Source organism: Myxine glutinosa, chromosome 2, assembly GCF_964187855.1.
Source record: "Myxine glutinosa chromosome 2, kmMyxGlut1.1, whole genome shotgun sequence".
Lineage (NCBI taxonomy): Eukaryota > Metazoa > Chordata > Myxini > Myxiniformes > Myxinidae > Myxine > Myxine glutinosa.
The window spans coordinates 53,632,389-53,657,843 of NC_136262.1; positions in this window are offsets into that span (position 1 = coordinate 53,632,389).

A 25,455-nucleotide genomic window follows, 5' to 3' on the forward strand; every position below is an offset into this window, starting at 1 on the left:
TCTTACAAAATCTCCCCGCACAATACACAACAGCACGTCTCACCTTCGGGGTTCTTCTTCCTCCCTGCACCAAAACCTGCAAACTTCCATTTGGATTAGCGAGTACATCATCATGATTTGAGCAGGGACTTTGTACATTCTCCATTTCTCCCTGCAATTCCCGGGCTACCTCCGTCATCTCTTCAATTTTAATTCCCAGCACTGCTTTTCCTTTATTCACCTCGACGACCGCTGGCTTTAATAAAACACCTTCCTCTACCTCAGCGGTCGCCGGCTTTTCCAAACCCCGTGTCGCGATTTCTATCCCCGTCATTGTACCCGCGCTTTCCTCCACTTCGCTCAACCAGCGCTTCTCGACCCGCGTTACCTCCTCGTGCACCCCTGGGACCCTTTCGCCCAACTTGCGGTCTCTGTCCTCCATCATTTTTTTATTATCCCTTTTTGCCTCTGCTATCCGTTTTTCCACTTCACACCTGGATTCCTCCCTCAATTTTTCCAGATCACACCCGGATTCGTCTGACATGGCGTCCCTCTTCCAATTATACATTGACTCTTCCATAGAGGCCCTCATTTGTGCCATAAATTGCTCCATGAGGGCCTGCATTTGGGCCATCCCTCCCACTTGTGCAGCGGGTGCGGCCGCCGTAGCCATGTGCGAGGCGCCATTTTGCGCGCCCGCAACCTCGTGTGCGAGGACGCCATTTTGTGCGTCTGATACCCCCTCAACCGCCTCCTCATTGCTCTCCCCCTCCCTTTCTTCCCCTAAGTCCTGGGTTACCCCTAACCCGTCTATCTCCCCCACCGACATCCGATCGCCTTGATTGTCCATGGCGCGATCTCAAAATTCGGGTTTTATTAAACAAAATTTCGGCAGCTCGTAATTTTGACCAAAAATTTTTTTTTTTACACCTCTTAAAAATTTGGTTCGGGCCTCGAATCCCACTCCTGACACCAATTGTTACAGATCGCGGTTTAGATGTTATGATGGGCCGAGCGGATGGTCCAACCGCGACCGTTACAGGATCCCCAATTGGCCCGATTCCGCCCGACGTTGACCAGATCGCACCGCAGATATTCAATCGGGAAACCTCTAAAGCGACCGAAAGAGAAGGAAAAGAGAAGAAGACAGAGTACGGAGGAAGAACAGATTTATTATACACACACAAGCAAAAAGAAAGAGCGACCAAAATTATTTACAGCAATGGATGGAAGAAGCAGTCACACAGTGCATCGTTAGCTTATACTATTCAATTTACTTAACCCCAGAACAACGATTAGGACAGACGACGTTCACACTTACACGGGGGATATTGCAGGCAGGTATGGCTTGAGGTGGATTGCTGGAGAGGGAGGCAGGGTCGGAGGCAGCAGCTCTCAATTCCTCGCGTTTTTGGCGGGAAAACCCTCCGTCACGTATCCGCTGCCGATGCTCTAGACGTCACACGCTGGCTCGGTCACACCTGCTCCTCTCCTTCTGGTGGAGCCGTCTCCCTCCTTTCAGCGCGTCTCTCCTTAGCTGGTTTCCTCTCCGAGTACCTCTCCTCTTTGGCTTGGAGCGTCTCGCATCTCACCGCTCACCGCTCCTCTCGTATGTCACCTCTTCGCTCATCTCCCGAAGCAGTCCCTTCCAGTCGCTTTTATTACTCGGGGCGGAATCAAGCCGCCGGCTGCGAGGGCACGCCTACCAGGTCGCTAACCGCGGTGCTGGTTGGCTGTTAGGGCTGTCCGATTCCTCCTTTGATCATGACGACTTGCCACGCCTGTGAGTTGGCGGCTCCTACCCCCCTCTTCTCCGAGATTAGCACATGGGCAATGGCGGCTTGCGGGATTGAACACCACTCGCACCGCTTTTGAAAGGAACTTTGGAGAGCGGAGATGATTGGGGAAATTGAAAGGGCCTACGCTTATTTCGTTTGATACAATGCAGTCAAGCTAGTGGGAAACACATATTTAGCCTACATAGAATAAGGAAATACACTATTTAAAAAGATATATCGTGGCCTGTGTGTAAGTTTCATGGAATTAACTAGGAGGACGGCTGCGACCATTATTTACATTACGAGGGTGTTACACACAACAAAACCATACTTTTCACATTCGTTACACTTCCTCCAAAATTGTTACACTTCTAAAAAACCGTTACACTTCTCAAATTCGTTACACTTCTCAAAACCGTTACAATAGCTTTACATTTGAATTAAATGAGGTACCTAAAACCATTGGGGATAGAGGGGTACAGGGATATTAGCAGGACTGGTACGGATTGGTGATTGTATACAGGTGTAGATTTTGTGTGTCTGTGAGAGGGTCTCGTGAAAAGGTGACTGCGCTTTTGGTGTCCATTCATTCCTCATCTTCCGATCGTCATAATCTCCCCTCCAAAAGAACAAGATGAAGAGCTAGCTCGCACTCTGGTGATGTCCCTGTACCTTCCCCACTATTCTCGCCCCCACTTCTCCAACCCACATACTCTCCCCCAGTGAAATTTAATTGATAAGCTCTTAGCTTGAATTAATATGGTGTAACTGCATGTAGGGTAGGCTTGCTCGGCTTAAATGGCCTCCTCCTGTGTCCAAGTTCCTTGAATATATTCGGTATATACCATGTGCATGACTTGCAAGGATGACCTTTACATTTGCTTTTAATTACTTTATGAAAGATGCCCAAACTCACAGTCTGAGTGTGAGGGTCTTACTCATGAGGAAATACAACTATAACAAGGAAACCAACATCAAAATGTCTTCCCTGTCTGCTGTAGTGAAAGGATTCCGCTTTATTTATTCTTTTATACAGTGACTAAGGCTCCAATGTGGGTGATTTCGGCAACACTTCCTTATCACAAGTCATATATTAGTGTCCGTCGCAGGTTGTCTCGAGGGCGTTAAGAATAAACCAGGTAAGGCTTCCAGATTGCCCCCTCAATGGTCAGTAATGAGCTAGCTGGGTTTTTCCTGAAGGCCTGATAGTGACATGTTAATTTTCCTGAGACTAGCTCAGTTTGTTTGATTTTCCAGAAGCTACGGATCCAAATTCCTAACAGTGCTGTCTTCAGTCAGATTTATAACCACAACCTCTGATTTGCTAGACCGCCGTCCCCTATACGCCACCGTTGGTCCAAGCCTTCAACCAATAATGTTACAAAGGTTTCGTGAACATTGTTTCATTTGGCTAATGTTGTTACAAATACTTTACTGACAACAAACAAGATGTGTGAAATGTCTTGTTGTCCCCCGTCGCACAGCGTAGCGAAAGGGGGACTATGGCTTTCCCCTCCGTCCGTGTGTCCGTGCGTGCGTGTGTACGTGCGGGCGTGCGTGTTTGCGTGCGGGCGTGCGTGCGTGCGTAAGCGAAGGACCGCATTCGAATTTGGTGTGTGGGTGCAACCCACGTCAAAATCCAAGATGGCCGCCGCCATGTATGTCTGATGCCATGTATGTCTTAACCTTGTGAGATGAATATCTTGAAAAATAAGCGAAGTACCAACTTCTAATCTGGTGTGTGGGTGTATCTAGGCACAAGGACGAACGCTGTTTAAAATTGGGTCGCCACGTCAAAATCCAAGATGGCCGCCACCATATATATGTCTGAAACTTGAGCGTAATATCTTGAAAAATAAGCAAAGTACCAACTTCTAATCTGGTGTTTGGGTGTATCTAGGCACAAGAAAGAACGCTGTTTAAAATTGGGTCGCCACATTAGCATCCAAGATGGCCACCGCCATGTATGTCTGAACCTTGTGAGTGGAATATCTTGAAAAATAAGCGGAGTACTAACTTCTAATCTGGTGTGTGGGTGTGTCTCGGCATAAGGAAGAACACTATTGAAAATTGGGTCGCCACGTCAAAATCCAAGATGGCCGCCACCATATATATGTCTGAACCTTGTGAACGAAATATCTTGAAAACTAAACGAACTACTAACTTCTAATCTGGTGTGTGGGTGTATCGATGCATAAGGGAGAACGCTATTGAAAATTGGGTCGCCACGTCAAAATCCAAGATGGCCGCCTTGCGTCTTCCACTTTGTCAACTCACATCACTTCACCGACGGGGGACCTAGGCGTAACGCTTGTTTCCCATTAGTATGCCAGCTAGCGTGATGGTAATTGAAGTTGCTGCAGTTGTGAGACTAAAAGACTCTTGGGGGGTTGTGGGAAACATAATGACACTGAGGTCAGCGGCAAGTGCTTCATAAATCGAGCAAATTGCTGAGCTGAACTGAAGCCCACCTCAATAAAAAAGTGAGGTTTTTATTTTGAACACCGATATCTACCAGCACAGGTTTTTTTTTTTTTTTTTTTTTTGTATACAAGATCGAGGCTCGTGAAAGAGCGAACATTAATCACACAGAAAGACAAACCGACACATAAAACATATAACATCGGGAGCGGTAGACAAGATGGGGAGAGAGGGGGAAGGACACAAACACAACATTTGAGAGCAGGGACCGAGAGACATGGAGACATCGAGAGATCTGAGAGAGGGCGAGGGCTTTGGGGGGGGGGGGCATGGGAAGGGGGCGGTGGGAGAGGTATAAAACATATGGACACTGCCAGGACTTCCAGGAAAGAAGTTGGAATTTCAAACAAGGTGGATCTGGGGTGAATTAGCGGGGGTAGAAAAGATCAAGGTTTTGGATGGGGGAAGATAAGAGATGGTGGTGAACAGCTGTTTTAAAGACCTGGAGGGAGGAGTGGGATTGAAGGGAGTGAGGGAGTTTGTTCCAGAGGCGGGAGAAAAGAGGAATGAAAGAGTGAAGGTGAGCAGAGAGCCGAGATTTCGGCAGTTTAACCATCAGAGGGTTGCTGGCAGATCTTGTGCGACCTGTAGGAATATTTGGGGGACAGAGCACAGAGAGAGCTGGGGGTGCAAGGCCGGAGAGGAGTCGGTAGAAGACAGAAAGACCACCTACCTGCCTGCGGTGAGTGAGTGAAAGGCCCTCAGAGATAGCTTCATCGCAATAACCCGGTCTTGCACAACCAATAACCCGGTTCTTGTCAACCTCCCGTCTCTCACCTAAGGAATTTCTTCTCCGAGTCTGTATAATCACCTTTCCTCCCTCTTGTCCTTCAAGATGGGTGATCATCATCATCATCTCGTTTTGTGTTCCTTCTATGCTTCTAGTGTCACTAACATCGTATGATTGTACCTCCCACGTGTACCTTGTCCTCACCAATTGATAGAAAAACGGTAACATTCCTACCTCGTTAGTAAGTGATGATTTAGTTCCTTTTTGTTCCCCAGGTTCCCCATATTAATATTATGATTATTATTATTGTGCAGTGGAATTCAATTCAAATTATTACAAGGGGATTATTATTGTTATTATACGGGGATTGCTGAATAAAAAAAAGAAGCTTTCTGGTGCAGTGCCGGCAGGTAACAGTACATCATAGAGCACGCTGACCTTAAAAAGGGACAACAAGGCGGTTGTTCATTCTGCGGTGTGGACCTTTAACAATCCCATCGTATCTTTTGCGCATGAAGGCCTTGGGGCTTGTACTTTAGCCAAATTACAAATTACTCTCTCTTTGACATCCTGGCCTCTATAAACTGCATCAGTGGATACAGCTGGAGCTTCCATGAATGGTAAACCACAATTGAAATGTCACATTAGAGCAGGATATCATAAACTTTTTGAAGTAATTACTCTTGCCAGAATGGTTTTTCTGTCGGATGTGTATCTACAAAAATGTATGTGCTTCTATGCAGTGTGTTCATGTCAAATGCCCTTCACGTTCCCAACATTGTGTTTTTTGGATGCAGAAACATGCATGGTGGTGGGTCCCATATGGCTTTTTGTCTACAAAGTCGAGGCTTGTGGAAGAGTTGGAACATAGAATGGATCAGAACATAAGAGAACAAAAGGAAGAATAGAAGGAGAGGGAGGAAGCACACCGACCACAGGGATGAGAGACAAAATAGAGGAAGAGTTGGATGAATAAGGGGAAGCATGAGGGATAGGGGAAGGGGAGGACACAAGGGATGGACAAGATGCATACAGAAGGAAATTCTCAGGAAGGAAAAACTGGAGACTTGGAAAGAGTTGGGCTCGATGAGATTAACGAGATCATAGCTTGGATTGGGGATGAATTTGAGATGGTGGTGAACAGCTGTCTTGAAGACCTGGAAGAAGGAATGTGATTCAAGAGAATGTGGAAGCTGGCTCCATAGGCAGGAAAAGGGAGGAACGAATGAGTGGAGATGAGCAGTGATTCTGGAATTTTGGGAGTTTCACCGGAAGGGGGTTGCTGTTAGATGCACCAAAGTTTGTGGAGATGCACCAAAGTTTGTGGAGGTGCACCAACGTTTGTGGAGATGCATCAAAGTTGCGGCGGGGCATCAAAGTTTGTGGAGTTGCATCAAAATTTTTGGAGGTGCATCAAAGGTTCTGGAGACTCATCAAAGTTTGTGGAGATGCATTAAAGTGTGTGGAGATGCATCAAATTTTGTGGAGGTGCTCCAAAGTTTGTGGAGGCGCATCAAAGTTTGTGGAGATGCACCAACGTTTGTGGAGATGCATAAAAGTTTGTGGAGATGCCACAAAGTTTGTGGAGATGCCCCAAAGTTTGTGGAGATGCATCAAAGTTTGTGGAGGTGCACCAACGTTTGTGGAGATGCATCAAAGTTTGTGGAGATGCCCCAAAGTTTGTGGAGATGCATCAAAGTTTGTGGAGGTGCACCAATGTTTGTGGAGATGCTTCAAAGATTGTGGAGATGTATCAAAGTTTGTGGAGGTGCACCAAAGTTTGTGGAGATGCTCCAAATTTGTGGAGATGCTCCAAACTTGTGGAGATGCTCCAACGTTTGTGGAGATGCACCAGAGTTTCAAAAGATTTCAGCTTTGTATATTCCTTGGGTAAAGGCTGCATGTAATAAATTGCTCCCTTTGTGTGTTTGGGCAAAACGATTTGTGAATTCAGAGCAATTGGATTGCATAGCTAGAGGCTATCAGAGCTGCAATAATGCATCACCTGTCATTTTTCCAGAACGTCTTCCTCTCGTTCCTTCGCATTCCTTCCGTGTTCGTTATTCCCAGATCATTTCATCCAGACATAGGTTCCGTGTGTTGTTTTGCAAATGCTTGTCAGACATTTCACATTATTTTCCTTGATAATAAATATCACAAATAATTTATTCTTTTTCTTATGATGGTTTCCACATGGAATGGAAAAGGAGTGCTATAATTGCTTAAGCACTTATTGTCCTGTCCTTAAGTATGACCAATAATGAGATGAATAATATGTGGAACTTTATGAAGATCACATTAACGATTGATTATGCAGTTGGGGAAAAATTATTGTGTACTCATTTCTTCAGGCTGCTAACATGACATCATTACATTATTAGGTTTCCTCTACATGCAATGCGATGTGGGAGTCTCTGCACATGCAATGTAGAGGAACACCTATTATTTTTCCCAATATTATGAGGTTTCCTCCATATTTACAATGTAGAGGAATACCATTGTTTTTCCTAGACTTTATTATTGTTCTTCCGCCTGATTTTTCACCTCCGACAATTAAAAAAATCAATGGTCTCAGCAACTGTTGGTCCGATTGACACAAAATGTTCACCAAGTGATTGGCTAGACATGTAGATTTTTTTTTACTGCTAATTATGACGTCATAGGTCACGTGGTATGGGTGCCGTCCTGGAAAACACCTTCAACTTTGCCCCTCTATATCTCCAAAATGGCTGAATGGAAAACATTGAGTCATGGCTCATTCTAAAGAACTCTGCAATGGGACCAAAAACATGTTTATTTAGGATATTAAAAGTGCTAACGTTACGAAGTTAGAATTCGACAAATAGACCCCTTGATCCCACGATTATGATATTTTTTTACATGACCTTTGTGAAAAAAAATTCAGAGTGCAAAACATTTCGACGTCATACATCACATGGTTCTGCCACCATATTGTTTTTCGTGAAAGACACTAAAACCACTTTTTCTCCGCAACGGCTGAACAGATCGAGCCCAAACTTTGCATGCAGAATCCCATGCCCATGACGAAAAGAAAAGTTCTGGCATGAGGATGTCGTACGTCACATTGTTTGGGAGTTATGACGTTTTTAAGCATCAACTTTAAATCCTATCTCCTCCCTCATTTTTGAATATGTCGAGTGGAAACTTTACACAAATGTTCCCCAAGTGGGGATGTTAACACGTTACTTGGGAAGTTTCAATAAGTCACATGGTTTGGCCGCAATAAATAATTCAAAGAGAATCTTGAAAAGCTTCTATCTCTTGAACCGCTGCATTGATCTACTTGAAATTTTAAAGTAATATAGCTCTCATCAACGGGAATAAGTCTTTAGAATTTCAACATGATTGGTTGTATGGTCTGGAAGCTAGAAATCATTATTGTTGAAAGAAGAAGAAACGCAACACTTTCTTCACAGGCCATCTAACTGATTGTGGCACTGCCATTTTTCAGATTTATTCCCTTTAAAAATACATTTTCTCTGCAATAGTTGGACCGATTGAAAGGAAATTTTCACGATAGGAGCGCCTCGACCTGAATAATATTTTAATGTTAATTATGACGTCGTACGTCACGTGGTATGGGCGGCATCTTTGAAAAACCGAAACATTTTTGCACCTCTATATCTCCACAAGCACTGCACAGAAAAATTCGAGACGTATCTCATTGTAAAGAACTCCATGTAGAATAACATATTGAATGATGATGTAATAGGTGCCTCCATTATGACATCATAATTCGACAAGTAAAATAACTGCATCTGATCAGGATGAAATTTCTTGAGCATCATCTTGGTATAAATTGATGCAGAATGAAAATTATAATGACATCGTAGGTCACGTGGTTCGGCCGCCATATTTTTTAAAGTGTAAAGCCCCAAAAACCACTAAAAACCCATTTTCTCCAAAACGACTGAACATATCGAGGACAAACTTTGCATGCATGATCGTATGCCCAAGACGACCAAAAAGCTGTGCGGTCATTTTTCCATACGTCTCTTCATTTAGGAGTTATGATGTTTTGAATAATAAACCTTTAAAACCTAGCTCCTCCCTCATTTTTGATCATATCATATGGAAACTTCACAGTTATGTTCCACATGCCGGCATGCGTAAATGCCCTTTTGGAATTTGCGATAGCTCACTTGGATTGGCAGCGATAAATAATTGAACGACAATATTAAAAAAAATTATATCTCTTGAACTGCTTCATTCATCGAGATGAAACTTTATAATAAATTCTACATTCTGGAGTGGAACAAGTGTGCAAAATTTCAACATGATTGGATGTACGGTCTGGAAGCTGGAAGTTGTTATTGTGTGAAGAAAAAGAAACGCTGCATGAGCATCTCAGGCTATGTCAATGAATCCAGCACTCGGATTTTTCAGGTTTATTTTCTTTAAAAATCGTTTTCTCTGTAATGGTTCGACCGGTGGACAGGAAATTTTCACCAAAGGAGCGCTTTGGCGTCTAGAATCTTTTAAAGCTAATTATGACGTCATATGTTACGTGGTATGGGAGCCATCTTGGAAAAACCGAAATACTTTGCACCTCTTTGCACCTCCACAACCACTGCATAGAAAAAATTGAGACATCACATTGTAAAGCACTCTCCAGGCATAATAACATATGTGAATGATGATGTAATATGTGCCTCTATTATGACGTCATAATTCGACAAGTAAAAAACTTCATCCGATTAGGATGAAATTTCTTGAGCATCATCTCGGGAAAAATTGATGTAGAAAAAAAAATCATAACGATGTCGTAGGTCACGTGGTTTGGCCGCCTTATTGTTTTAAATGAAAAGCCCAAAAAACCACATCACAAATCGGATAAATTTTGACCGAAATACCTCAGGTGGCGAGTGGGTAATTATTTATTTTTTCACTTGGCGCGATTCCTGCAGGCTCGCAGTACAGGCTGGTGGGGATTGTCTTAGCTCGGATTTAGCTATTTTCGCTTTTCATGGAATGTTGGCGGTTGTGCAACCGCTGATAACTTTTAATTGGTCAAAATCGGTCAAACAGCCACTGAAATACCTCAACAGTACTGGAACCATGCGTGAGTGCTATGTGCTATGAATAAAAATTGTGTGCAGAAAATGTCCACCAGTGTATGTGTGTGTGTGGGGATGTGGGAATGTGGGGATGTGGGATGTGTGGGGATGTGTGGGGATGTGTGTGTGTGTGTGTGTGTGTGTATGTATGGGGATGTGTGTGTGTGGGGATGTGTGTGTGTGGGGATGTGTGTGTGTGTGTGTGTGTGTGTGTGTGTGTGTGTTTGCGTGTATAGGATGTGTGTGTGTGTGTGTGTGTGTGTGTGTGTGTGTGTGTGTGTGTGTGTGTGTGTGTGTGTGTGTGTGTGTGAGTTTGCATGTATAGGATGTGTGTGTGTTTGCGTGTATAGGGTGTGTGTGTGTGTGTGTGTGTGTGTGTGTGTCTGTATGTATGGGGATGTGTGTGTGTGTGTGTGTGTGTGTGTGTGTGTGTGTGTGTGTGTGTGTGAGGGGGGCGGGGGGGATGTGTATGGTGTGTGTGTGTGTGTGTGTGTGTGTGTGTGTGTGTGTGTGTGAAAAAATAATAATGTGAAAGCGGGGTTGTATGAAAACGGAAAGGCGGAGAAAACCGGTCATCACTGCCAGCAGTTATAAAGTGGCAGTGCTAGTGTTATTATTTTTTCCATTTTTGGAAATAAAGTATCCCTGAACCTTTCCTCAAGATTGCTTTGTCTGTTTGATACAAGATCTGAGACACATGATGATCTCAAAATACAAGTGTGCATTTACCAAAGTTGGCTTAATGGTTAAGGTGGCTGGCTTGAGATCTTAGGGTCTTTAGTTTGAGCCCCTCTCATGCTGTTGAAATAGCACCAGGTGGGTTGACTCAGCCTGTCATCCTTCCGAAGTTGGAGAAATGAGTACCAGCTTACTGGTAACAGGGTCACTGAATCAGCGGGACAACCACAATTCCAGAAATGATGCAACCAGCAGCCACAGGATTCATACGAAACAACATTTACCAAAGTTAAATATGTTTTGTCATCCCTGTGAAGTTTCATCAGCGTTGCTTCAGCTGTTCGAAAGTCACAGTTGTTGATTCTCCTTTAAAACAATGACATGTGAGCACGTCTCAAGAAAAAGGACATTCAACCGACTTGAATATGTCATTCTAAAATTATGTAACCAAAAGCATTTTTTTGCCCAAATCTGAAAACCCCCGTGTAATGCTCTGTAACGCTTCAACAGACATCCCCTAAAATATTATGTAACACTTGATGAAGACACCCCTCTTTCCCCATATTTTATACCTTAATCCCAGGATGATATTTATGCGGTTGTTTTTTTCAGTTACTACGAACTCTATTTTCAAATGTAAAGGCGGTACATTACTGTCAATAAGACAAGGCAGCAGTCTCGGAATCCCGATAATGATGTCATAGGACATTGCTGAAAATGATGTAATCGTTTCTAAATATGTTCAATTGCTTTCATTTGCAAATGAGAATTAGAAAGAGCAATCAGAGATTGCAGAGCCTTGCCAGGATGTGTTTTCAGTGTTTTTGAAGGCTTTTGTGTTAAAACAAATATGGCGGCCGAACCACGTGCCCCCGATGACGTCATCATTCTTTTTTTTCTCCACCAATTTATCTCGAGATGACGCTCAATAAATTTCAAATTGATCGGATGAAGTTTTGTACTTGTCGAATCATGACGTCATAATGGAGGCACTTATGACATCATCATTAACATATTATTATTTTATCAACATGGGATTCTGCATGCAAAATTTAGGCTCGATCTGTTCAGCCGTTGCAGAGAAAAAGTGCTTTTAGTGTTTTTCACGAAAAACAATATGGCGGCAGAGCCATGTGACGTATGACGTCAATGTTTTGCATTCTGAATTTTTTTCACTAAGATAATGTAAAAAAATATCATATTCGTAGGATCAAGGGGTCTATTTGTCGAATTCTAACTTCGTAATGTTAGCACTTTTAATATCCTAAATAAACATGTTTTTTGGTCCCATTGCAGAGTTCTTCAGAATGAGCCATGACTCAATGTTTTCCATTCAGCCGTTTCGGAGATATAGAGGGGCAAAGTTTTTCTGTTTTTCCAAGATGGCGCCCATACCATGTAACGTATGACGTCATAAATATCATAAAAAAATTCTACAGGTGGAATTGCACGTATGGTGAAAATTTCCTGTCAATCGGACCAACGGTTGCAGAGAAAATAATATTTATTCTGTGCGGACAAACAGACAAACAAACAGACAGACAAAGAAACGGACTCAAATGCAATACCTTCTCCTCTGGCGAGGGTAATAATTGTCTGTGGAAAAAGCAATGATGGAATTTAAATAATGTGAATTGGTTTTGTCATTAATGGATTGAATGCGTGTCATTCAATACTTGCATCTTTAAACAAAGAGTACCTGGAACAAAGTTGTCATTGATTTATTTAGCAGAACAGCACTGGAAACACCCCTTCTCTGCCCCACTGTACAACTCTGCAACGCTTGGACATACACCGCTAAACCCCTTTGTGTTACATAATTTTGATTTTTTTTTTTGGTGACTGCAGTTTCTATCCACTGAATAGCTCTATCGGTAGCAATCACCATATCCTGATGCAACAGAGAGACCAATAATGCTGCAGACAAGGATTCAGGAACTTGAAATTTGTCTGAGATACCAAGATGCATTGGCCTATCCTTTCAGAAAGACAAAAGCAAAAGGGTTTAAGCATGAGGGCAGAAGATTGTCGTTGTGGTGGCTGTGTACTTTGTCTCATAACTGAAGATCAGACAGGGGAGGATATATGCATGCTATATATACACAGGGGACATTTCTAGTGTACAGTGCAGCAATTTTTTCTTGAAAAGTAACAAGATGACGTCTTATTCTGATGTACTCACTATCTACTGCAGTCTGTGTCATTCTCACACAAAAAAGATAAAGAAAGTTCTGTCTGGCCTTTATTCAGCTTTGACGATGGGTCTAGATGGCATCAGTGTCCATGTTGGAACCCATCTGTGGATCGGTCCCATCGGCCGATGGGTCTGCATTGTCATTTCTCGTGCATCCACAGATGGGTCGCCAAACGGGTCAGACCCATCGGCCGATGGGACCGATCCACAGATGGGTTCCAACATCCATGTTTCCAAATCCTGCTTTGACGTTTTTATCTTCCCTATTCAGTCTGTTCTTTTCCTTTGGCCAACTCCTCTCTGCATGGAAGTTAGCCAACATCACACCCATCCACAAGAAGGATAAAAAAACAGACCCCACTACCTACAGGCCAAAACAGACTCCCATATATCCCATATCATATAGTACCCTATCCCACTGCTAGGCAGTCAGCAGCTGCGGCTCTCTCTCTGCTGATTTGGAAACGATTAGACACTGGTCTAACAAATGGTACATGCCCTTCAATCCTGGAAAATCTCACTGTCTTACACTGTCACTCAGGAAGGATCATCAAACGAACCCACCTATCTATTTCCTTTTTCATCCACTTGAAGAGGTTCACTCTCTCAAACTTCGAGGTCTCATCATCAGCCATGACTTTTCCTGGGCTGACCACACAGCAAAGATGGTCTACAAATCCACCCACAGACTTGGCATCCTCTATCAATCCAATTATTTCCTTGGGAAATCAGAGCTATTCACAGTCCACCATAGTTCATTGGAGTACTGCTTTCCACTATGGGCTGGCACCACAGCATCATATCTGGATTCTATGGAATCTGAAGCTCTCAAACTTATTGGAATCTCCTGTGATAAGGCTGAAGTGCAGGGTCTGTTACTTTCAAATCTGAACTTTTGCACTGATCTGAAGTGTACTGAAGCAATGCACTGATCTTTTGTCATCCTCATTCTGACCCATGATCATTATTACTCCCATTAACCATTTCTAACCTAACCATCTTACTTGCTGATTTCAGTGTTTCTTCCCCTCCTCTCTATCCTCTTTTCCTGTTCATTCATTCCCTTCATATTTGCCCCACTGTAAGTTCTACTTTGCTCTTTCATGAACCTCACTCCTGTAAAGAAAATCAACATAACATAAACTTGGCTAAAAATAAAAGAGGATACTAATGAGCCATCTTACTATGAACTTTTCAAGGTCATGTTGATTTTGTTGTTGAAGAGATGTGTCTCCAAGGTTTATTTTCTATCTGCACAGGGCACAGGCGAAGCCGACGTTCAAACTTCTGGACTGCCCTGTCTGGAACTGGGCCGGCCAAGGCTTTGGCCAGGCGCTGGGGTATGAATAAGGTTGAGCAGTCGGCCTCCTCGCCTGCCTGCTCCTCTTTGGTGAGTGATGAAGCACCGAAGGCCGGTATGACCCCAAAGCCCAAAGCCTCAAGTTTAACTCAATTCTTTATCATTCAGGTATATCCATTTTGCCAGATAGTCTTTGGTACTGTTACATTTTGCTAGGAGACCTCCTGTTTTAATTGGCTGAAGGGCAAAAGCCCACTGGGAGAGATTATAATGGCAGTGGAAGAATCGAGGTGGATTTTAAACCATGAAATTCCAGGTTTTGAGCCTTGTCCAGAATAATGCTCCAACTTTGGCACTGCCAAGAAGATTGACAGTAAAGCCTGTTATTTCTGTTGCCTTTTCAAAAACCTGTGATTTGACACGTTGTTTGGTTTTGATTTTTTGTGACTCGGCATAGCGTTCACCACCAGGGAGCAGAGCCGGGAATTGTCGGGAAAAGCAGTGGCGAGTGCGACCACAGCGTGTGTACAACATGATTCTGGCAAAATTCCATTGAATGTTCTGTCAATTACACTGACTGCTTATCTTGCAGGGAAAAGCTATTTTAACAATTTAATTGTTTTTACAAATGTGGACAAACAAACTGGATAACCCCACAGCAGCATAAATAATGTACTGACCATGTTTTCATGTTGTTGCTATTCAGAATGTTGTTTCTATTTAAATAGAAATTATCTTGGAAGAACAGAGAAATTTGTGGAACACACAATTAAAAATTTATCATTTTTAGAAATGCATGACGCAAGGTCATTTGATTTCCTTTTTCTTTTTTGGTGTGTGTCTCATGCTTTTGTCTCCTAATTTGCAACAAGAGTAAGATGTTACCATAATTGAATTTTTAATAATAATTTGGATTTTGCAAGAATTAGTGCGTTGAACCTCTGAGACTTTTTATATGTACCGTACTTTAAAAAAAACAGCATTTCAGTGTGATATAGAACTGCAATTATTTCCTGGAATGGCATATAGTAGTCACGCGACACTTACTGTTGAGTTGTCTTTTCTGGGTTTGATTGGCAATGATTGGTCAATTGGCCTCCTCATTTCCTTGTTCAAAGTCATACAGGATCGTGAGACCACACATTACATGAATGTAGTCACACAGAGACTGTCGACCTTTTGTGTATTTATATACATTCTGCATATGCAACATAAATATTTAAATGCAATTCGTTATATTACTGAGATACAAGTAAAGCTCCGCCAATCTACCCACCGAAGGGAGCACCCGACGTACGACACTCGATTGCCACAAGTGCCGATACTTCATGTCTTTACATCAATTTGAGTAAGAACTGAATTTTTTTATTATGATGATGACCTTCTGCATGTGAAAATAATACGCTAGAGCCAATTTAGGAATTGTTTAAGGAACAAACAAACAAACTCACTCATATATATATATATATATATAAATATATATATATATATATATATATATATATATATATATATATATATATATATATATTATATATATACAGTGCATTCAGAAAGTATTCAGACCCCTTCACTTTTTCACATTTTGTTATGTTGCAGCCTTATGCTGAAATAGCTTAAATTTATTTTTTCCCTCATCAATTTACACTCAATACCCCATAATGACAAAGAGAAAACAGGATTTTAGAAAGTTTTGCAAATTTATTAAAAATAAATTGAAATTTAGCTCAGGTGCCTCCCATTTCTCTTGATCATCTTTGAGATGTTTCTACACCTTGTTTGGAGTCCACCTGTGGTAAATTCAATTGATTGGACATGATTTGGAAAGGCACACACCTGTCTATATATGGTCTCACTGCTGACAATGCATATCAGAGCAAAAACCAAGCCATGAGGTCGAAGGAACTGCCTGCAGAGATCAGAGACAGGATTGTGTCGAGGCACAGATTTAGGGAAGCCTACAAAAAAATCTCTGCTGCATTGAAGGTTCCCAAGAGCACAGTGTCCTCCATAATTCTTAAATGGAAGAAGTTTGGAACAACCAGGACTCTTCCTAGAGCTGGCCGCCTGGCCAAACTGAGCAATCGGGGGAGAAGGGCCTTGGTAAGAGAGGTGACCAAGAACCCGATGGTCACTCAGGCTGAGCTCCAGAGATCCTGTGTGGAGATGGGAGAAACTTGCAGAAGGACAACCATCACTGCAACACTCCACCGATCTGGGCTTTATGCCAGAGTGGCCAGACGGAAGCCAAACAGTTCAATCTTGGTTTCAACAGACCACAGAATCTTGTTCTCACAGTCTGAGAGTCCTTTAGTTGCTTTTTTGCAAACTCCAAGTGGGCTTTCATGTGTCTTTCACTGAGGAGAGGCTTCCGTCTATATATATATATATATATATATATTGTTGCGGATCTGCCGCCGGCCTTCTCCCCTTACCAAGGGGGGATTAGTCCCTTTGTCTTGACTGACCTGGTGCGACCCGGGACCTATTACATCCCTTCCGGACAGCACTAAATAGGGTTTCAGGACCAAATTCGCTGTTACCTAAGTACTAGCACTGCCCGGGATGCGAGGAAATAAGCCCCGCATGAACCACATGTGTTGGTGGTACGCCAAGCGGTTGCGTACACGTGATCCGTGCCGTTATTACTTACTAGACCCGATTGGAGCGATCTTATTCATACCACGCTTAGTCAATGGAGAAATCACAAAGGCGATCGAATTGGAAGGAAGAACAGAATTTATTTACACTATACAATGGTAGAAGAAGCAGAGACACAGAGGAACCCTTAAAAACACTCTTACTTAATACCCCAGGACTACGGGCCCGTCTCACACACACACTCACACGGGGATTGCTGATGGGCAGGTTGATGTTCACCAGCACATCCAGGGATGGCTCCCATGCAGCTCTCTCCGCCCCCCGGCACGTCCCTTGGAGATGGAAGTTGGTGAAAGCAGGAGCTCGCCGCATGTCACCTGAACGGAGCGGGTTATCACGGGGCAAACGGTAGAGAGCGGACTTTGGCGCGGCTGGCTGCTATTCACTCACGGTTATGGCCGTGCTTACTCGCGTGGCTGAAAAGCGCTATATGCGTTACCGGCGCATCTGGCTGCGCCCACGTACTTTGTACGACCAACACCTCTTCTTCTATCTCCTGGCGCGCACGTTCTAATGCAAGGTCAAAGTTGAACAATGGCGAGTGATGCATATTTGTCTCTCTCTCTCTTCACGTCCTTTGCCACTGCCATATGCACGCGAGTCCTTTGCCACTGCCGTATGCACGCGAGTCCTTTGCCACTGCTGTGTGCACGCGAGTCCGTCAAGTCCTCTCGAGGGCTTTTCGTATGGGCTTATATAGACCCGCCCCGTGAACCCTCTGGAACTCACTAGACTCGCTTCACCACGCCCTCTCATGCCATGCCGCTAGAGCTCTGATTGGCTGGTGGCTCTTACCGTCTCCCCCACGCCGCTCACCCCGACCCCGCCCCCCTCCTTCACCTTCCGAGGCCCTGCCTCGTGTTAGCTTGACTAGGGGACAGCCAAATGGGACGCGGGATGGATTACGCCCATAGAGGTAGAATGGGAGGGTGGACTCAAAATGAATGTATGGCCTACTCTCCTGTCTTTACACAACGCAGGTACTAAGAGGGGAAATGGCCTATTCTTACACATACTAAGACATAACTATACTACAAATGGGCCTATATGTTGCTCGTGGAACTACCTATGAGGGGCAAATCTTTAGCATTTATTGACCTCAATGTGCAAATCTCAAAACCGTAGCACTGCCCCCCTCCCTTGCCAGACTCGTCCCCGAGTCGAACCCACACAAGTGAGAACGACCGGTTTTGAGAAAGGTTTGGGACTAGTTTTTAAATTACGTGTGACACTTAGATGTGGTTCCCCTCTAACATTTAATCTAACTCCCTGTATGTGACAGTTTTACAACACTAGATATGTCCCACCTACTGCGTTGTGTAACTAACTCTAACTGACTCACACCCACAGCTAACCGAATTGTGGAATTATTTTGAAACTAAACATAAAGCCGGTGGGTAGCATCTTATTTACAACACTAAACCTAATTATTTACATTTCTATAACCCAGGACCTGTTCTTTTTGGAAAGAAGTTTGGAGGGGGAAAAAAAAAACACAGCAATGCACCAATGCACCAATACACCTTTCACACTAAGTTCACATTTCAAATGTCATATTTGCTGCTTGGCTGCATCTTCTTGCTTCCTGCTTCATCTTCGGTGTGCAATAATAAAAAGAACTTAAATGTCTCTTTCCTGGCACACCAGAATACAATGTACAAACCGTGTCCGTTTTTATTGCCAGCAGGGCCAATCTCATGTGGTCCGACTGCGTGACATCGACGCCACTTAGAACCAGTGGTCCGCAGGTGCAAAGTAAGTTTGCCATAAATGACTGCTCAGCAAAAAGGCAAGGCCACAGAATGTGTGGTCCATAATGTGTACTGTGGTGCAGCAAAATGCAGCAGGGGTGCCGCACAGGTGTAGCCAGGTGCAGCTGCACAGTTCAGTGTTCCTGCACACTTCCCCTCCAAAATGGATCCATGGGTGGGGAGGAGAGACAAAGCACAGTTAGCAAAGGAAAGGACGCAAAGGTACACACAATACAAGGTAATGCAACGCAAGGGGCACAGAGGAGTGAGCAGAGCAGACTCGTCCCTACAGTCCGTACCCCCCAACGTCGGGTACACAACAGTACCTTTACCCCTCCCTGTATTTACACTTTACAAATTCGTCTCTACGTCCTGTCTCCCATATCCCCCTCTAAACCAAATTCGTCTTCCAATCCCTCCCAAGAAGGAAGAGATGGAATTACACACAATGTCACACTTCCACGTCATGATGCGTCTCACTTACTCAACAGTTTACAAAACCCTGTGTGGAGTTCCGTCTCCTTGGTGAGTGGATGTGGATGGTGCGAAGAGATTTCTCATCCTACCTAAGTAGTGTAATAATGTTGCTTCTGGGACACCTCCGTTTAACATGGGAAATCCCTATCTAATGTCATTTACCCCCTTGTCTTTTTCAAAAATCATAAACACCTCTATTTCTCCCACCCTCATCTTTATGAACCTTTTGTCTGTAGTACCTATCCTTAATGTTGTTCATTAGACCACTCAAACACTACAAATATTTGTTTTCTCTTATAGACCTATCATCCTTCTTCTACATATCATCTGGCAGATTAATCTTTGACCCATTCACTTCCATATTAATTCTTTCCCTCCCTCATTGCCCCTAAAGACCTCTATTTCTCTCACCCTGTTCTTTACGAACCTTCTAACCTTTTGACATGCTATCCTTATTCATTAGACCACTTAAACACCTGTGATCCTTCTGACCTTATGGACCTTTTAACCTTTTACTCTTAATATCATCTGGTGAATATAACCCACTCAAACATCGACCCGACAAATATTTGTTTATGCGTGGGAAATAATTTAATTATCTTGCCACTCTCTTCACCATCTAATATATTAACAAAAAATATGTTTGAGTTTGGTTCTTTATTAAGATATTTTAACTGAGCTAAGATAAAATGGTAAACCTCCCTCAATGTTCTTGTTTGAGCACCTCCAGTGCCACATACCATTTTAAAATTAAAGTATATATTTTCCTGACAACCATCAAAGTTTTCCGTCCACTCAAAAATATTTCCATCTTTTTTACCCAATTCACCGGTATTTAAATTAATTCTCTTATTTGTTTTGTGAATTTTTTTACCAGTTGCCTTTTCAATTATACCTATTTGATATTTTTCACATTCATTATGTTTTCCATTTATATACCAAGGTTGATTACACCTCCACTCTTTAGTCTGGTTGATACTTGGTTCTATCATTTATATAATAGTAAAAAAGGCGGCGGTAGCCCATTAAAATCCCCAACCCCCCCCCCCCCCTTTTTAACTTATCACTTATATATATCTTATCACTTATATATATCTTATCACTTATGTATATCTTATCACTTATATATATCTTATCACTTATATATATATCTTATCACTTATATACTTATATAACCATAAGGGAGACTATCAATTCCATTTTCTAAAATAAACCTCTTATCATCAAAAGCCCCCAATGCTTTCTTATTTATCTCTTCTGAATATAATTGATGTTTATAACTTCTTATTCCATTAATCTTTCTAAACTCTTCTTTCTTTGTTGTTAAACAGTTATAATAATCCTTAAAGTTTATTGTTTCTTTAATAACATTTTTCTTTACACCTTTTAACTTCTTATCAGTCTTTTCAACGTTATTCACAATGTATTTATAAGCATAAGCCTTTGACCTCAATCCCACAAATTCACTCATAACATTTCCTCCTAATTCATCCTTGAACTTTCCAATCACCTTTTTATTTTTAGAAGAGAACAACTCACTCTCTGGACTGTAATTACTCGTGTCATAGATATTAATGTCTCTTTTCATGTCTGAATAAACATCGTTGGTATTAATTTTCAAAATAAAACTATCTGTATCCATATAAAGTAGATTAACATCATTTTGATATTTCTTCCTCAAGTTATTATAAAAGTAATCATACATTAATGACTTTGATAAATCAAGAATTGTTGTTCCAATATAAATAGGTTTGTTCATTTCAATACTCTCTTTAATCAAATGGATCGCACAAAAGTTCTCAGTAAAGACCTCAGCTCGAGTAAAACTCGGTCTATTAATTAATTTTGATGCTTGTTCCCAAGATGTTGATAGTCTGATATTTTGTCTTTTCCTCACATTCTCCATAGTCTTACCAAAGACCGCATTATTCATCAATTTATAAAAGTCTTTCTCAAAATCTGTTTTTGACTCTGTTCTTCTTTGTGTATTAAAATCAATGTACCCCTTTAACCAATGACTTTGATTGAACTTTAGAACCCTATGGATCTTCTCTACTCTTAGACCTTTTGATAAATATTGTCGCAAATTTCTTTGGTGTAGAACATAATTTTTCTTGTTATATAATGTAGTAAGTAATTTTTCTGTTGATTCACCTATATCAAACGATCGTTGATAATCACTCAACCATTCTTTCTTTGGACTTTCTTTCTCACAAGCAAATGGGAGATCTTTGTGTAGGTTATGGAGTTCCTCTGGATATTTTAAATCAATTTCAAAATAATAACCAACTTTTTCTTCATCCAATTCTTTTTGTGTAGAGATACATACATCTTGTAAAACGTTTTTGTAGTCTTTTTCCTTTACCCATCTAAGTTTTCCATAAGGAAGAGCCTGAGACATTGCCCAGCCATACAGGTTGTTCGCGTCATAGTACATCAAGTAAGAACTCTCTTTCGTTGGATCATAATTTGGAAGATATTTGTTATTTGCTTTTGCGTATCTACTCGAGCAGACTTGTGAAATTCCACCTCTTTTTGCCTTTTCAATCATCAAAAGCATATCAACATCGGTTATCAAATCCAAATCTTGTTTTGTCATTTTCAACATCGCACTCCAGGCCAATCCAGGTGCTGTGTAGTAGTGAGCAGGATCCAATCCATATCCAGTGCGACAAACAGATCTAAAGGCTTCAAATACATCGGCCAATAAAAGCACATCAGTTTTGAGATACAAATCGTGATACTCGCCAAGATTCTTGATGTTATATTTTTCCCAAACATTTTGTGCGTGTACATAATCTTTATCAGATATATGACTATTATTTAATTTGTTATAGAAATTTTCTTTTGAAGGAAGTTGTGTTTCATTGAATCTCTCAAATGAGTCCATATAGTCATAGGGGTACATTCCCTTTTGTGTTAGAAAATCTTTATCTAAAAAATACTCTGAAAGACATGGAAACTCTTTTAGATTTTGAACCAAGTTAACCAATGGACTTGCCATGAATTTAAATGTATCAAGAAATCTGATATGAGTAATAGGAGATGTGTGAATTGTTTTTGTGAATGAAATGTATTTCTGATCCGTGTTTGGAATTGCTGAGATACTTCCAGAAGTCTTTGAGAGTTCCTTGATAAATAGATGTGTATCATAATGAGCGTTGTTATGAAGAAAGACAGGAATGAAAGAGGGGAGTTGATAATTAATATTACAACTTTGATGAGCCGGACCTCTATATTTACCAGTGAGATGACAATGGTCTCTAACCTTTAGACCTTTACCAATTTTCTCCTCACAAATATGACAGACATTGTTTTTTATAAATTCCCTTTTTTCTTTACTTGTTAAGGACATTGGTTTATTGGTTTCTCTCATTATCTTGGTTAATCGAACACAGTCTTTTTCTAGTCGTTTCACAAACTCCTCTGGGGTATTTGAGCCCCTATACATCTCTAACTTGTTATATTTATCACCAACGGATGATTTGATATAATAACAAAAACCACAAGGAGTATGTTTTTGATATTTATTTGTGTATGATTCTTTTGGATCTTGAGAAGCAGTATCAATTTTTTCTAAAATACTTTCAAAATCAGCATATATAACAAATGGATGTTTGATCTTTTTATTTTCATCTTTGAATGTGATCTTTGAGCCTTCTTTAGGCATATTGATTACCGTTGATTTATGTTCGCCACAATAATTTGAATGTTTATCTAATCTTTCTTGTGAATTGAAGAAGTTAAGACAACGCAAACAAATATATATTTTATTTGTTCTCTTACAGACTTGTGGTTTTATTAATTTAGCAATATCTTTGATGTATGTATAATGTGAATTTTCGTCTGAATTAAAATATAGAAGATTAATATGAGTTTGTTTACAATTGTCAGAAAGCTTTAAAACCTGAATGTTGTTTGTTTCTGTTAGACCATAAACATTAACTGATAAATTATTCATCTTTTCAAATTTAGGAATATCATTTAAAGTCATCGGAAACTTTAGATCTTTCGTATTTAATGTATTCTCATATTTTTTATAATGAGATACTCTTTCATCATGAAAATGTGGAGGATGTAAGTGTGCTAAAATAGACCAGAGAAAACATTTATTGTCTTTATTTTTGATATTGATAACTGCTTTTCTATTTTTGATAACACTGGGTAAATCAATGTAAGAAGAAGCTTTTAGAGGATCTGATTTAAGAATATGAATGTCTATGTAAATAATTTTTCCTATATTGAATCCACTTCCTACGATTGAATTATCCACATCTTGCTCTTGTTTAATAAGTTCATCATAGACTCCTGATGTTTTAAAATCTTGATATGAAGATATAAAGTGTGGCTCAGTTCTCATGTATGGTGCATCTATAACTCCTTCATCCTTTGTCATTTCTAATTTTACTCCCATATAAAATTTAAGTGGTTTCATTTCCTTTAGTGTTTTTTCAATCAACGTTTGAACAGCAGGTTTAACTATTTCTACAGCATCAACTATAGACTCTGGTTCAGGAGGTTTGAAGTTAAAGACTCTTATTTTAATATGTCCTTTGAATGCTCCATCAGAGTTTTTAGTTGTGATAAAATTTGATAAATGTAGATTTGTTTTAAGATGTATTTTGAAGCCTTTCTTGAGGATATTTTTATTACATGTAGAACAGTGTTTTGTTTCAGGTGGAAGAGGGGAAAGTTTGTTTAAAATGTTGTATGTATGTTTTGCGGTGAGAATATGTTGTTTATAATATTTTACTTCCTTCTCGCAAGTATCACAATAAACCATATTTATAGCGTGAGAAAACGTGGTGTTTTATATATATCACTGTGCTTAAAATAAAACACTTTTGAGCTTTACAGCTCCGTTTTATATATATCACTGTGCTTAAACTAAAACACTTTTTCACTCAGAATCATCTAAGTCATAACTATCACATGAATACTCAGAATCATACTCAGAGTCATCAATAAAGCTACTCTCATAACTATCATTTGAGCACAAACTATTAGTATCATAACTATCATCTGTGTTCAATGAAATACTATCATCACCATCATCCAAGTTCAATGAAATACTATCATCACTATCGTCCGAGTTCAATGAAATAGTAAAATCTTCACTGCTGTATTGACTCATATTTAATTAGCAAGAAAAATATTCCCATCAATATCTATATACTTTCTTTCATTAACAGATTCAATCTCTACAATTTTTATATCAAAAGTTATCTTTAAATAATCTCTAACTATCATAGAACGAAATGACATTTCACCAGAAATATTAACATCATTCATTTTACTTAGATCTACACCCTTTGGATTATTAAAGAAAATACAAATGTCTCCTCTAGAATTATTAATGGTCTTATCATTCTTTTTCAAAGTATCGTGGTCAATCACTTTTTCAAGCTTTGAATAAATTGCCAGGAGTAGAGGAGAAACTTTTGTTAGATTTACTTTAATGGATGTCTTTCCAGGTATAGTTAGAGCTCTTCCTTTAAATGAAATAGAGGGGCTCATGTTATTTTCCATAACTGGTTTTACCCAAAAATTTCCATATTTATCTTTGTTCAATTTAACATCTTTGACATATTTTTCTATATCTTCCACCGAAGTAGAGATTGATTGAAATTTGTCTTTTGTGCTTTGAAACATTGTATTTATTAATGAATAAACTTGCGTTTAGTTTAAGTAAAAATTTACCACATAAATATGATAAGTTCTGAAGGATATTTAGAATTTCCAGACTCTCCATATGATAAATTAGAGAATTGTCCGGCTTGTGATAGAGTGGGGCTTAATGATGAGGATTCATATAAACAATGTTTATTCTGTGATTATATTCTAATTAATGATAATAAGAAATATAAAAAAACATATAACTCTTTTAAATTAGAACCAAAAATGAATTACTTTACAAGATTAATAAGAGAGATGAATGTTAAGCATTATGGTGATAATACACCATTTCTTACAAGGAAAGAGACTCTTTGTATTGAGGAAATGTATAAGGGTTTAATGATATTTATTATTCAAAATAATTTTAATGGAAATGTTAATACAAGATACTACATAAATAAAATAATGAATTATTTTGAAATTAAACCAGAACTCAGGATAAAATATAGAGTTTCTAAAATAGCTCAAAAAAAGTTGGATGACTTGTTTTCCAAATATATAAATGAATGATTTTTTACCCGTTTGGGAAAATAAGATAAAATTTAATAACCATAAAAACATTCCAAATTCATTGAGATGTCTAATAGTTGGTTCAAGCGGATGTGGGAAAACCTGTTTACTTTTAAAGATGCTCCTTGGTCCTAATTTTTTAGATTATGATAATTTAATAAT